We start from the raw sequence: 13200 nt of genomic DNA on the forward strand, positions 1-13200 counted from the left end.
ACACAATGGCAAGCAGCTCTTTTTCAATTTGGGCGTATCTCTTTTCTGTGTCCGTGAGTGCTCGTGACGCATAACATGCAGGTTGTCCATCCTGTAGCAGGCACGCACCCAGTCCATCTTTTGAAGATTCTGCTTGTAGTCAAAGATTTAGTTTGGTCATAGAATCTCAGAACTGGAGCTTGAGTGAGCGCCGTCTTCAGTGTGCTTAACGCAGCTGTGTGGTGTGGTTGCCACTGCCACACAGTGTCCTTCTTTAGTAACTGCCTCAAAGGTGCAGTAACCGACCCTTCATTTGGGATGTACTGTGCCAAGAATTTTACCATTCCCAGAAGACGCTGGAGACTTTGTTTATCCTCTGGAGTTGGCATGTCAATAATGGCTTTAATCTTTGTGTCGTCTGCTTTCTGGCCTGCTGCAGTCATGATGTGACCCATGTATTTCACTGTGTCTACTTTGAATTGAATTTTGTCCTTGTTAAACTTCACATTTGCTGTTTTCGCTCTCTCCATTACCTTTTGCAGGATTTCATCATGCTCGCGCTCTGAAGTTGCTGCTATGATCATTTCATCTGCAATGATAAACACACCAGGGATGTCACCAAAAGTCTCACAGTTCTTTGGTTGAAAAACTTCGCTGGCAGACTTAATGCCAAATGGGAGCCGGAGGAAACGAAACCGGCCCTAAGGTGTGTTAAATGTGCAGAGCTTAGAAGATGGCTCGTCCAGTTTGATCTGCCAGTAACCATCTTTTTCATCCAGAATGGTGAAGATTGATTTTCCTGCAGTTTACTACGAACATCCTCATGTGTGGGGATAGAATAGTGCTGGCGTTTTACTGCTTGGTTCAGGTCACAAGGGTCCAAACACACCCTTAGTGTTCCATTCTTTTTCTGTGTTGCAACCAGACTGTTGACCCAATCTGTGGGCTCCTTGACTGGCTTTATTGCGTTTCTGTCTTGTAAGTCTTTCAGTGTCTTTTTCAGTGGCTCCATTATGGACAGCGGAACATTTCTGCATGCATGAATCACAGGTGTGACGTTTGGGTCTATGTGTATGTGGTGAACTCCAGGAAACTCCCCCAAGCCTGTGAAGACCTCTGCGTACTTCTCAATGAGCTCTTCCTTGGTTGCTGGTGGTTTGGTTGGCTGTGGAGACTTTGCTGCTGCGATTGTCCCAATTCGTTTCACCAGGTGCAGCTGTTCACAAGCTTTTCCACCTAGGATCGACTTATCTGCATGGCTGGACACCAGAAAGTCACACACAGCTTTACACTTCCTTGTTTCCCATTCAAGAGAAACTACACCATCTGGGTGTATGCGGGTTCCACCAAAAGCTATGAGGACAGTCTTTGTGGGCTGTAATTGAGGAGCACCAGGTAGCTTTGCATAAACTGACTTGGGCAGAACATTTGCATCTGCACCTGTGTCAAGTTTGAAAGTAACTTGCATGCCTTCAATGTTCACAGTTTCATTCCCACTACCATCTATGTCACTATCATCACTCCGCACCATGCCTATGTACAATGAGTCAACTTCAGTCTCAATGTTGTTCACGTTTTTCTTGAAGTAACCTTTTTTCTCTGCATTTGTTCTGCATACCTTGGCAAAGTGATTAATTTTTCCACACTTGTGACACGTTGCTCCATAAGCTGGACACTGTCGAGGCTCGTGCTTATTACCACATTTGGTGCAAACCACTTGCTTGTTGCTGCTCGTTCTGTGTTTGCCATGTGCTGATTTATTGTGTCCTTGAGCTTTCTTCAGCGTATCCACTGCTGTGTCGTGGGTGACAGGTGTTGACTGCATGACCTGGATCTGTGCTTTGGCCACCTCTGCTGATCTGCAAATTTCTAATGCTTTACGAAGAGTGAGGTCATTCTCCCGAAGCAGTCTCTCTTTCAGTCTTGTGTCATTTATGCTGAACACCAACTTATCCCTGATCATGCCTTCCTCATCAGCTCCAAACTCACAATTTTTGCTTTTTTGACGGAGCTCTGTGACATATCTGTCCACTGATATTCCTGACATCATTGGGTGTGACCAGAACTGACCAGAACCGCTCAAATACAACAATCTTTGTGGGCTCCAGTAGTCTTTGAATGCTTTCAGAATGTCCTCCATCGTAAGTGCGTCTCCGGCTGGGGTGTTGTACACTTCTAAAGCTTCCTCGCCGATGGTGTGAAGAAGAATGGCTATTTTAACCTTTTCATCTTTTTCCAACGCACCTGTTGCAGTCATGTACAACTGGAATCTTTGTTCCCACCTGCCCGAAGTTTCTGACAGATTGCCGGTGAGCAGCAGCGGCGATGGCGGTTTGAACTGCTCCATGTTTTCAGCAACGTGTGCTAATTTAAGCTAGTTCTCCAGTGTTCTCCAGTGTTCTCCAGTGTTTTCCAGGGTTCTCCAGGGTTCTCCAGGATTCTCCCGGGTTCTCCAGCGTTTTCCAGGGTTCTCCAGGATTCTCCAGGGTTCTTCAGGATTGTCCAGGATTCTCCAGGGTTCTCCAGGATTCTCCAGTGTTTTCCAGGGGTTTCCAGGGTTCTCCAGGGTTTTCCAGGGTTCTCCAGGATTCTCCAGGGTTCTTCAGGATTGTCCAGGATTCTCCAGGGTTCTCCAGGATTCTCCAGTGTTTTCCAGGGGTTTCCAGGGTTCTCCAGGGTTCTCCAGGGTTCTCCAGGATTCTCCCGGGTTCTCCATTGTTCTCCAGGGTTTTCCAGGGTTCTCCAGGATTCTCCAGGATTCTCCAGGGTTCTCCGGGGTTTTCCAGGGTTCTCCAGGGTTTTCCAGGGTTCTCCAGGGTTCTCCAGGATTCTCCCGGGTTCTCCAGCGTTTTCCAGGGTTCTCCAGGATTCTCCAGGGTTCTTCAGGATTGTCCAGGATTCTCCAGGGTTCTCCAGGATTCTCCAGTGTTTTCCAGGGGTTTCCAGGGTTCTCCAGGGTTCTCCAGGATTCTCCCGGGTTCTCCATTGTTCTCCAGGGTTCTCCAGGGTTCTCCAGGATTCTCCAGGATTCTCCAGGGTTCTCCGGGGTTTTCCAGGGTTCTCCAGGGTTTTTCAGGGTTCTCCAGGATTCTCCAGGGTTTTCCAGGGTTCTCCAGGGTTCTCCAGGATTCTCCAGGGTTCTCCAGGGTTCTCCAGGATTCTCCAGTGTTTTCCAGGGTTCTCCAGGGTTCTCCAGGATTCTCCTGGGTTCTCCAGGGTTCTCCAGGATTCTCCAGGGTTCTCCAGTGTTTTCCAGGGTTTTCCAGGGTTCTCCAGGGTTCTCCAGGAATCTCCCGGGTTCTCCAGGGTTCTCCAGGATTCTCCCGGGTTCTCCAGGATTTTCCAGGATTCTCCAGGGTTCTCCGGGGTTTTCCAGGGTTCTCCAGGGTTTTTCAGGGTTCTCCAGGATTCTCCAGTGTTTTCCAGTGTTTTCCAGGGTTCTCCAGGGTTCTCCAGGATTCTCCTGGGTTCTCCAGGATTCTCCAGTGTTTTCCAGGGTTTTCCAGGGTTCTCCAGGGTTCTCCAGGAATCTCCCGGGTTCTCCAGGGTTCTCCAGGATTCTCCCGGGTTCTCCAGGATTTTCCAGGATTCTCCAGGGTTCTCCGGGGTTTTCCAGGGTTCTCCAGGGTTTTTCAGGGTTCTCCAGGATTCTCCAGGGTTTTCCAGGGTTCTTCAGGGTTTTCCAGGGTTCTCCAGAGTTCTCCAGGGTTTTCCAGGGTTTTCCAGGGTTCTCCAGGATTCTCCAGGGTTTTCCAGGGTTCTCCAGGGTTCTCCAGGATTCTCCAGGGTTTTCCAGGGTTCTCCAGGGTTCTCCAGCGTTCTCCAGGATTCTCCAGGGTTTTCCACGGTTCTTTAGGGTTTTCCAGGGTTCTCCAGAGTTCTCCAGGGTTTTCCAGGGTTCTCCAGGGTTTTCCAGGGTTCTCCAGGATTCTCCCGGGTTCTCCAGCGTTCTCCGGGGTTTTCCAGGGTTCTCCAGGGTTCTCCCGGGTTCTCCAGGGTTCTCCAGGATTCTCCAGGGTTTTCCAGCGTTCTCCAGGGTTTTCCAGGGTTCTCCAGGGTTCTCCAGGATTCTCCAGGGTTCTCCAGGGTTTTCCAGGATTCTCCAGTGTTTTTCAGGGTTCTCCAGGATTTTCCAGGGTTCTCCAGGATTCTCCAGGGTTTTCCAGGGTTCTCCAGGGTTTTCCAGGGTTCTCCAGGATTCTCCAGGGTTTTCCAGGGTTCTCCAGGGTTCTCCAGGATTCTCCAGTGTTTTTCAGGGTTCTCCAGGATTTTCCAGGGTTCTCCAGGATTCTCCAGGGTTTTCCAGGGTTCTCCAGGATTCTCCAGGGTTCTCCAGGGTGTTCCAGGGTTCTCCAGGGTTTTCCAGGGTTCTCCAGGATTCTCCAGGGTTTTCCAGGGTTTTCCAGGGTTCTCCAGGGTTTTTCAGGGTTCTCCAGGGTTTTCCAGGGTTCTTCAGGGTTCTCCAGGATTCTCCAGGATTCTCCAGTGTTTTCCAGGGTTTTCCAGGGTTCTCCAGGGTTTTTCAGGGTTCTCCAGGATTCTCCAGGGTTCTCCAGGATTCTCCAGGGTTCTCCAGGATTCTCCAGGGTTTTCCGGGGTTCTCCAGGATTCTCCAGGGTTCTCCAGGATTCTCCAGGGTTCTCCAGGATTCTCCAGTGTTTTCCAGGGTTTTCCAGGATTCTCCAGGGTTTTCCAGGGTTTTTCAGGGTTCTCCAGGATTCTCCCGGGTTCTCCAGCGTTCTCCAGGGTTTTCCAGGGTTCTCCAGGATTCTCCAGGGTTCTCCAGGATTCTCCAGGGTTCTCCAGGGTGTTCCAGGGTTCTCCAGGGTTTTTCAGGGTTCTCCAGGATTCTCCAGGGTTCTCCAGGGTTTTCCAGGGTTATTCAGGGTTATCCAAAGTTCTCAAGGGTTCTTCAGGGTTCTCCAGGATTCTCCAGGGTTCTCCAGGATTCTCCAGGGTTCTCCAGGATTCTCCAGGGTTCTCCCGGGTTCTCCAGGATTCTCCAGGATTCTCCAGGGTTCTCCAGGGTTTTCCAGGGTTCTCCAGAGTTCTCCAGGGTTCTTCAGGGTTTCCAGGGTTCTCCATGATTCTCCAGGGTTCTCCAGGATTTTTCAGGGTTCTCCAGGGTTTTCCAGGATTCTCCAGGGTTCTCCAGGATTCTCCAGTGTTTTCCAGGGTTTCTCCAGGGTTCTCCAGGATTCTCCCGGGTTCTCCAGCGTTCTCCAGGGTTTTCCAGGGTTCTCCAGGATTCTCCAGGGTTTTCCAGGGTTCTCCAGGGTTTTTCAGGGTTCTCCAGGGTTCTCCAGGGTTTTCCAGGGTTCTTCAGGGTTATCCAGAGTTCTCCAGGGTTCTTCAGGGTCCTCCAGGGTTCTCCAGGATTCTCCAGTGTTTTCCAGGGTTTTCCAGGGTTCTCCAGGATTCTCCCGGGTTCTCCAGCGTTCTCCAGGGTTTTCCAGGGTTCTCCAGGATTCTCCAGGGTTTCCCAGGGCTCTCCAGGGTTCTCCAGGGTTTTTCAGGGTTCTCCATGATTCTCCAGGGTTCTCCAGGGTTTTCCAGGGTTCTTCAGGGTTCTCCAGGATTCTCCCGGGTTCTCCAGCGTTTTCCAGGGTTCTCCAGGATTCTCCAGGGTTCTTCAGGATTGTCCAGGATTCTCCAGGGTTCTCCAGGATTCTCCAGTGTTTTCCAGGGGTTTCCAGGGTTCTCCAGGGTTCTCCAGGATTCTCCCGGGTTCTCCATTGTTCTCCAGGGTTTTCCAGGGTTCTCCAGGATTCTCCAGGGTTCTCCGGGGTTTTCCAGGGTTCTCCAGGGTTTTCCAGGGTTCTCCAGGGTTCTCCAGGATTCTCCCGGGTTCTCCAGCGTTTTCCAGGGTTCTCCAGGATTCTCCAGGGTTCTTCAGGATTGTCCAGGATTCTCCAGGGTTCTCCAGGATTCTCCAGTGTTTTCCAGGGGTTTCCAGGGTTCTCCAGGGTTCTCCAGGATTCTCCCGGGTTCTCCATTGTTCTCCAGGGTTTTCCAGGGTTCTCCAGGATTCTCCAGGATTCTCCAGGGTTCTCCGGGGTTTTCCAGGGTTCTCCAGGGTTTTCCAGGGTTCTCCAGGGTTCTCCAGGATTCTCCCGGGTTCTCCAGCGTTTTCCAGGGTTCTCCAGGATTCTCCAGGGTTCTTCAGGATTGTCCAGGATTCTCCAGTGTTTTCCAGGGGTTTCCAGGGTTCTCCAGGGTTCTCCAGGATTCTCCCGGGTTCTCCATTGTTCTCCAGGGTTTTCCAGGGTTCTCCAGGATTCTCCAGGATTCTCCAGGGTTCTCCGGGGTTTTCCAGGGTTCTCCAGGGTTTTCCAGGGTTCTCCAGGGTTCTCCAGGATTCTCCCGGGTTCTCCAGCGTTTTCCAGGGTTCTCCAGGATTCTCCAGGGTTCTTCAGGATTGTCCAGGATTCTCCAGGGTTCTCCAGGATTCTCCAGTGTTTTCCAGGGGTTTCCAGGGTTCTCCCGGGTTCTCCATTGTTCTCCAGGGTTTTCCAGGGTTCTCCAGGATTCTCCCGGGTTCTCCAGGATTATCCAGGATTCTCCAGGGTTCTCCAGGGTTTTCCAGGGTTCTCCAGGGTTCTCCAGGATTCTCCCGGGTTCTCCAGGATTCTCCCGGGTTCTCCAGCGTTTTCCAGGGTTCTCCAGGATTCTCCAGTGTTTTCCAGGGGTTTCCAGGGTTCTCCAGGGTTCTCCAGGATTCTCCCGGGTTCTCCATTGTTCTCCAGGGTTTTCCAGGGTTCTCCAGGATTCTCCAGGGTTCTCCGGGGTTTTCCAGGGTTCTCCAGGGTTTTTCAGGGTTCTCCAGGATTCTCCAGGGTTTTCCAGGGTTCTCCAGGGTTCTCCAGGATTCTCCAGGGTTCTTCAGGGTTCTCCAGGATTCTCCAGTGTTTTCCAGGGTTCTCCAGGGTTCTCCAGGATTCTCCTGGGTTCTCCAGGATTCTCCAGTGTTTTCCAGGGTTTTCCAGGGTTCTCCAGGGTTCTCCAGGAATCTCCCGGGTTCTCCAGGGTTCTCCAGGATTCTCCCGGGTTCTCCAGGATTTTCCAGGATTCTCCAGGGTTCTCCGGGGTTTTCCAGGGTTCTCCAGGGTTCTCCAGGATTCTCCCGGGTTCTCCATTGTTCTCCAGGGTTTTCCAGGGTTCTCCAGGATTCTCCAGGATTCTCCAGGGTTCTCCGGGGTTTTCCAGGGTTCTCCAGGGTTTTCCAGGGTTCTCCAGGGTTCTCCAGGATTCTCCCGGGTTCTCCAGCGTTTTCCAGGGTTCTCCAGGATTCTCCAGGGTTCTTCAGGATTGTCCAGGATTCTCCAGGGTTCTCCAGGATTCTCCAGTGTTTTCCAGGGGTTTCCAGGGTTCTCCAGGGTTCTCCAGGATTCTCCCGGGTTCTCCATTGTTCTCCAGGGTTTTCCAGGGTTCTCCAGGATTCTCCAGGGTTCTCCAGGGTTCTCCAGGGTTCTCCAGGATTCTCCTGGGTTCTCCAGGATTCTCCAGGGTTTTCCAGGGTTTTTCAGGGTTCTCCAGGATTCTCCCGGGTTCTCCAGCGTTCTCCAGGATTCTCCAGGGTTCTCCAGGGTTTTCCAGGGTTATTCAGGGTTATCCAAAGTTCTCAAGGGTTCTTCAGGGTTCTCCAGGATTCTCCAGGGTTCTCCAGGATTCTCCAGGGTTCTCCAGGGTTTTTCAGGGTTCTCCAGGATTCTCCCGGGTTCTCCAGGGTTCTCCAGGATTCTCCAGGGTTCTCCAGGGTTTTCCAGGGTTATTCAGGGTTATCCAAAGTTCTCAAGGGTTCTTCAGGGTTCTCCAGGATTCTCCAGGGTTCTCCAGGATTCTCCAGGGTTCTCCAGGATTCTCCAGGGTTCTCCCGGGTTCTCCAGGATTCTCCAGGATTCTCCAGGGTTCTCCAGGGTTTTCCAGGGTTCTCCAGAGTTCTCCAGGGTTCTTCAGGGTTTCCAGGGTTCTCCATGATTCTCCAGGGTTCTCCAGGATTTTTCAGGGTTCTCCAGGGTTTTCCAGGATTCTCCAGGGTTCTCCAGGATTCTCCAGGGTTTCTCCAGGGTTCTCCAGGATTCTCCCGGGTTCTCCAGCGTTCTCCAGGGTTTTCCAGGGTTCTCCAGGATTCTCCAGGGTTTTCCAGGGTTCTCCAGGGTTTTTCAGGGTTCTCCAGGGTTCTCCAGGGTTTTCCAGGGTTCTTCAGGGTTATCCAGAGTTCTCCAGGGTTCTTCAGGGTCCTCCAGGGTTCTCCAGGATTCTCCAGTGTTTTCCAGGGTTTTCCAGGGTTCTCCAGGATTCTCCCGGGTTCTCCAGCGTTCTCCAGGGTTTTCCAGGGTTCTCCAGGATTCTCCAGGGTTTCCCAGGGCTCTCCAGGGTTCTCCAGGGTTTTTCAGGGTTCTCCATGATTCTCCAGGGTTCTCCAGGGTTTTCCAGGGTTCTTCAGGGTTCTCCAGGATTCTCCCGGGTTCTCCAGCGTTTTCCAGGGTTCTCCAGGATTCTCCAGGGTTCTTCAGGATTGTCCAGGATTCTCCAGGGTTCTCCAGGATTCTCCAGTGTTTTCCAGGGGTTTCCAGGGTTCTCCAGGGTTCTCCAGGATTCTACCGGGTTCTCCATTGTTCTCCAGGGTTCTCCAGGATTCTCCAGGATTCTCCAGGGTTCTCCGGGGTTTTCCAGGGTTCTCCAGGGTTTTCCAGGGTTCTCCAGGGTTCTCCAGGATTCTCCCGGGTTCTCCAGCGTTTTCCAGGGTTCTCCAGGATTCTCCAGGGTTCTTCAGGATTGTCCAGGATTCTCCAGGGTTCTCCAGGATTCTCCAGTGTTTTCCAGGGGTTTCCAGGGTTCTCCAGGGTTCTCCAGGATTCTCCCGGGTTCTCCATTGTTCTCCAGGGTTTTCCAGGGTTCTCCAGGATTCTCCAGGATTCTCCAGGGTTCTCCGGGGTTTTCCAGGGTTCTCCAGGGTTTTCCAGGGTTCTCCAGGGTTCTCCAGGATTCTCCCGGGTTCTCCAGCGTTTTCCAGGGTTCTCCAGGATTCTCCAGGGTTCTTCAGGATTGTCCAGGATTCTCCAGGGTTCTCCAGGATTCTCCAGTGTTTTCCAGGGGTTTCCAGGGTTCTCCAGGGTTCTCCAGGATTCTCCCGGGTTCTCCATTGTTCTCCAGGGTTTTCCAGGGTTCTCCAGGATTCTCCAGGATTCTCCAGGGTTCTCCGGGGTTTTCCAGGGTTCTCCAGGGTTTTTCAGGGTTCTCCAGGATTCTCCAGGGTTTTCCAGGGTTCTCCAGGGTTCTCCAGGATTCTCCAGGGTTCTTCAGGGTTCTCCAGGATTCTCCAGTGTTTTCCAGGGTTCTCCAGGGTTCTCCAGGGTTCTCCAGGATTCTCCTGGGTTCTCCAGGATTCTCCAGTGTTTTCCAGGGTTTTCCAGGGTTCTCCAGGGTTCTCCAGGAATCTCCCGGGTTCTCCAGGGTTCTCCAGGATTCTCCCGGGTTCTCCAGGATTTTCCAGGATTCTCCAGGGTTCTCCGGGGTTTTCCAGGGTTCTCCAGGGTTTTTCAGGGTTCTCCAGGATTCTCCAGGGTTTTCCAGGGTTCTTCAGGGTTTTCCAGGGTTCTCCAGAGTTCTCCAGGGTTTTCCTGGGTTTTCCAGGGTTCTCCAGGATTCTCCAGGGTTTTCCAGGGTTCTCCAGGGTTTTCCAGGGTTCTCCAGGGTTCTCCAGCGTTCTCCAGGATTCTCCAGGGTTTTCCACGGTTCTTCAGGGTTTTCCAGGGTTCTCCAGAGTTCTCCAGGGTTTTCCAGGGTTCTCCAGGGTTCTCCAGGATTCTCCCGGGTTCTCCAGCGTTCTCCGGGGTTTTCCAGGGTTCTCCAGGGTTCTCCCGGGTTCTCCAGGGTTCTCCAGGATTCTCCAGGGTTTTCCAGCGTTCTCCAGGGTTTTCCAGGGTTCTCCAGGGTTCTCCAGGGTTCTCCAGGGTTTTCCAGGATTCTCCAGTGTTTTTCAGGGTTCTCCAGGATTCTCCCGGGTTCTCCAGCGTTCTCCAGGGTTTTCCAGGGTTTTTCAGGGTTCTCCAGGATTCTCCCGGGTTCTCCAGCGTTCTCCAGGGTTTTCCAGGGTTCTCCAGGATTCTCCAGGGTTCTCCAGGATTCTCCAGGGTTCTCCAGGGTGTTCCAGGGTTCTCCAGGGTTTTTCAGGGTTCTCCAGGGTTCTCCAGCGTTCTCCAGGATTCTCCAGGGTTTTCCACGGTTCTTCAGGGTTTTCCAGGGTTCTCCAGAGTTCTCCAGGGTTTTCCAGGGTTCTCCAGGGTTTTCCAGGGTTCTCCAGGATTCTCCCGGGTTCTCCAGCGTTCTCCGGGGTTTTCCAGGGTTCTCCAGGGTTCTCCCGGGTTCTCCAGGATTCTCCAGGGTTTTCCAGCGTTCTCCAGGGTTTTCCAGGGTTCTCCAGGATTCTCCAGGGTTCTCCAGGGTTTTCCAGGATTCTCCAGTGTTTTTCAGGGTTCTCCAGGATTCTCCCGGGTTCTCCAGCGTTCTCCAGGGTTTTCCAGGGTTCTCCAGGATTCTCCAGGGTTCTCCAGGATTCTCCAGGGTTCTCCAGGATTCTCCAGGGTTCTCCAGGATTCTCCAGGGTTTTCCAGGGTTCTCCAGGATTCTCCAGGGTTTTCCAGGGTTTTCCAGGGTTCTCCAGGGTTTTTCAGGGTTCTCCAGGGTTTTCCAGGGTTCTTCAGGGTTCTCCAGGATTCTCCAGGATTCTCCAGTGTTTTCCAGGGTTTTCCAGGGTTCTCCAGGGTTTTTCAGGGTTCTCCAGGATTCTCCAGGGTTCTCCAGGATTCTCCAGGGTTCTCCAGGATTCTCCAGGGTTTTCCGGGGTTCTCCTGGATTCTCCAGGGTTCTCCAGGATTCTCCAGGGTTCTCCAGGATTCTCCAGTGTTTTCCAGGGTTTTCCAGGATTCTCCAGGGTTTTCCAGGGTTTTTCAGGGTTCTCCAGGATTCTCCCGGGTTCTCCAGCGTTCTCCAGGGTTTTCCAGGGTTCTCCAGGATTCTCCAGGGTTCTCCAGGATTCTCCAGGGTTCTCCAGGGTGTTCCAGGGTTCTCCAGGGTTTTTCAGGGTTCTCCAGGATTCTCCAGGGTTCTCCAGGGTTTTCCAGGGTTATTCAGGGTTATCCAAAGTTCTCAAGGGTTCTTCAGGGTTCTCCAGGATTCTCCAGGGTTTTCCAGGGTTTTTCAGGGTTCTCCAGGATTCTCCCGGGTTCTCCAGCGTTCTCCAGGGTTTTCCAGGGTTCTCCAGGATTCTCCAGGGTTCTCCAGGATTCTCCAGGGTTCTCCAGGGTGTTCCAGGGTTCTCCAGGGTTTTTCAGGGTTCTCCAGGATTCTCCAGGGTTCTCCAGGGTTTTCCAGGGTTATTCAGGGTTATCCAAAGTTCTCAAGGGTTCTTCAGGGTTCTCCAGGATTCTCCAGGGTTCTCCAGGATTCTCCAGGGTTCTCCAGGATTCTCCAGGGTTCTCCCGGGTTCTCCAGGATTCTCCAGGATTCTCCAGGGTTCTCCAGGGTTTTCCAGGGTTCTCCAGAGTTCTCCAGGGTTCTTCAGGGTTTTCCAGGGTTCTCCATGATTCTCCAGGGTTCTCCAGGATTTTTCAGGGTTCTCCAGGGTTTTCCAGGATTCTCCAGGGTTCTCCAGGATTCTCCAGTGTTTTCCAGGGTTTCTCCAGGGTTCTCCAGGATTCTCCCGGGTTCTCCAGCGTTCTCCAGGGTTTTCCAGGGTTCTCCAGGATTCTCCAGGGTTTTCCAGGGTTCTCCAGGGTTTTTCAGGGTTCTCCAGGGTTCTCCAGGGTTTTCCAGGGTTCTTCAGGGTTATCCAGAGTTCTCCAGGGTTCTTCAGGGTCCTCCAGGGTTCTCCAGGATTCTCCAGTGTTTTCCAGGGTTTTCCAGGGTTCTCCAGGATTCTCCCGGGTTCTCCAGCGTTCTCCAGGGTTTTCCAGGGTTCTCCAGGATTCTCCAGGGTTTCCCAGGGCTCTCCAGGGTTCTCCAGGGTTTTTCAGGGTTCTCCATGATTCTCCAGGGTTCTCCAGGGTTTTCCAGGGTTCTTCAGGGTTATCCAGAGTTCTCCAGGGTTCTCCAGGATTCTCCAGGGTCCTCCAGGATTCTCCAGGGTTCTCCAGGATTCTCCAGGGTTCTCCAGGGTTTTTCAGGGTTCTCCAGGATTCTCCAGGATTCTCCAGGGTTTTCCAGGGTTCTCCAGGATTCTCCAGGGTTTTCCAGGATTCTCCCGGGTTCTCCAGCGTTCTCCAGGGTTTTCCAGGGTTCTCCAGGATTCTCCAGGGTTCTCCAGGGTTTTCCAGGGTTCTCCAGGGTTTTTCAGGGTTCTCCAGGGTTCTCCAGGGTTTTCCAGGTTTCTTCAGGGTTATCCAGAGTTCTCCAGGGTTCTTCAGGGTTTTCCAGGGTTCTCCAGGATTATTTAGGGTTCTCCAGGGTTTTCCAGGTGGAAGGTGAAGATCACTCCTGGAAGTTTGGGATCATTTCCAAAACAACAGTTTGAAATAAGATGTTCAGCAGTTGCAGAAAAGCGAAGACTTGAAAGATGGAGAATCAGATGAAACGTCTGCTCAGGTTCCAGAACAAAGTTCTTTCCTGGAGCTGAGATCCACGAACCAGGAGGAACGTCTCTGACTCCACTGGCAGAAATGGGAATGTTGTTCCGCCTGCAGGAACGTCTGTGTTTGGAAGACCTGCAGACCGGGTCAGAACCGACAACAGGCTGAAGGTTCTGTTGAGGGCCATGCAGGACCCGGATCAGATCCTATCATTGGCTGCAGGGGCATCCGTCAGAGTTCTGGTTCTGGACAGTCTGACCTGGTTCTGTTCCCTCTGAGGTTCCCTTCAGAGTTTGTCAGGAGGAAAACGGTGAAGTTCCAGCAGAAACTTTCATTTCTGCTCTAAAGTTTTACTCTGGAACAGGATTTCTGAGAACTCCACCTCTAAAAGTCATGCAGCAGATTTTTATTATTATTTTTGAATTCAACCTTTATTGACTTTTTTCTGCTTTATTGTTCTAAACAGAACGGAACAAGAACAACAGTCATAAGGAGAATGGCAGGAGATGACATTTCTACTACAGAAGAAATATGTTCAAACAGAATTTATAAATGCCTGTTTTTTTTGTTTAAACTATTAGAAAATGCTGCATAAATAAGATTCTAATTCTATAATTATTACAGAGGAAGAAAGTTGTCATTAAGAACATTT

This window comes from Oryzias latipes, chromosome 13 (genome assembly GCF_053564925.1).
Source record: "Oryzias latipes strain Hd-rR chromosome 13, Olatipes_Hd-rR_3.1".
In the NCBI taxonomy this organism is placed as follows: Eukaryota; Metazoa; Chordata; class Actinopteri; order Beloniformes; family Adrianichthyidae; genus Oryzias; species Oryzias latipes.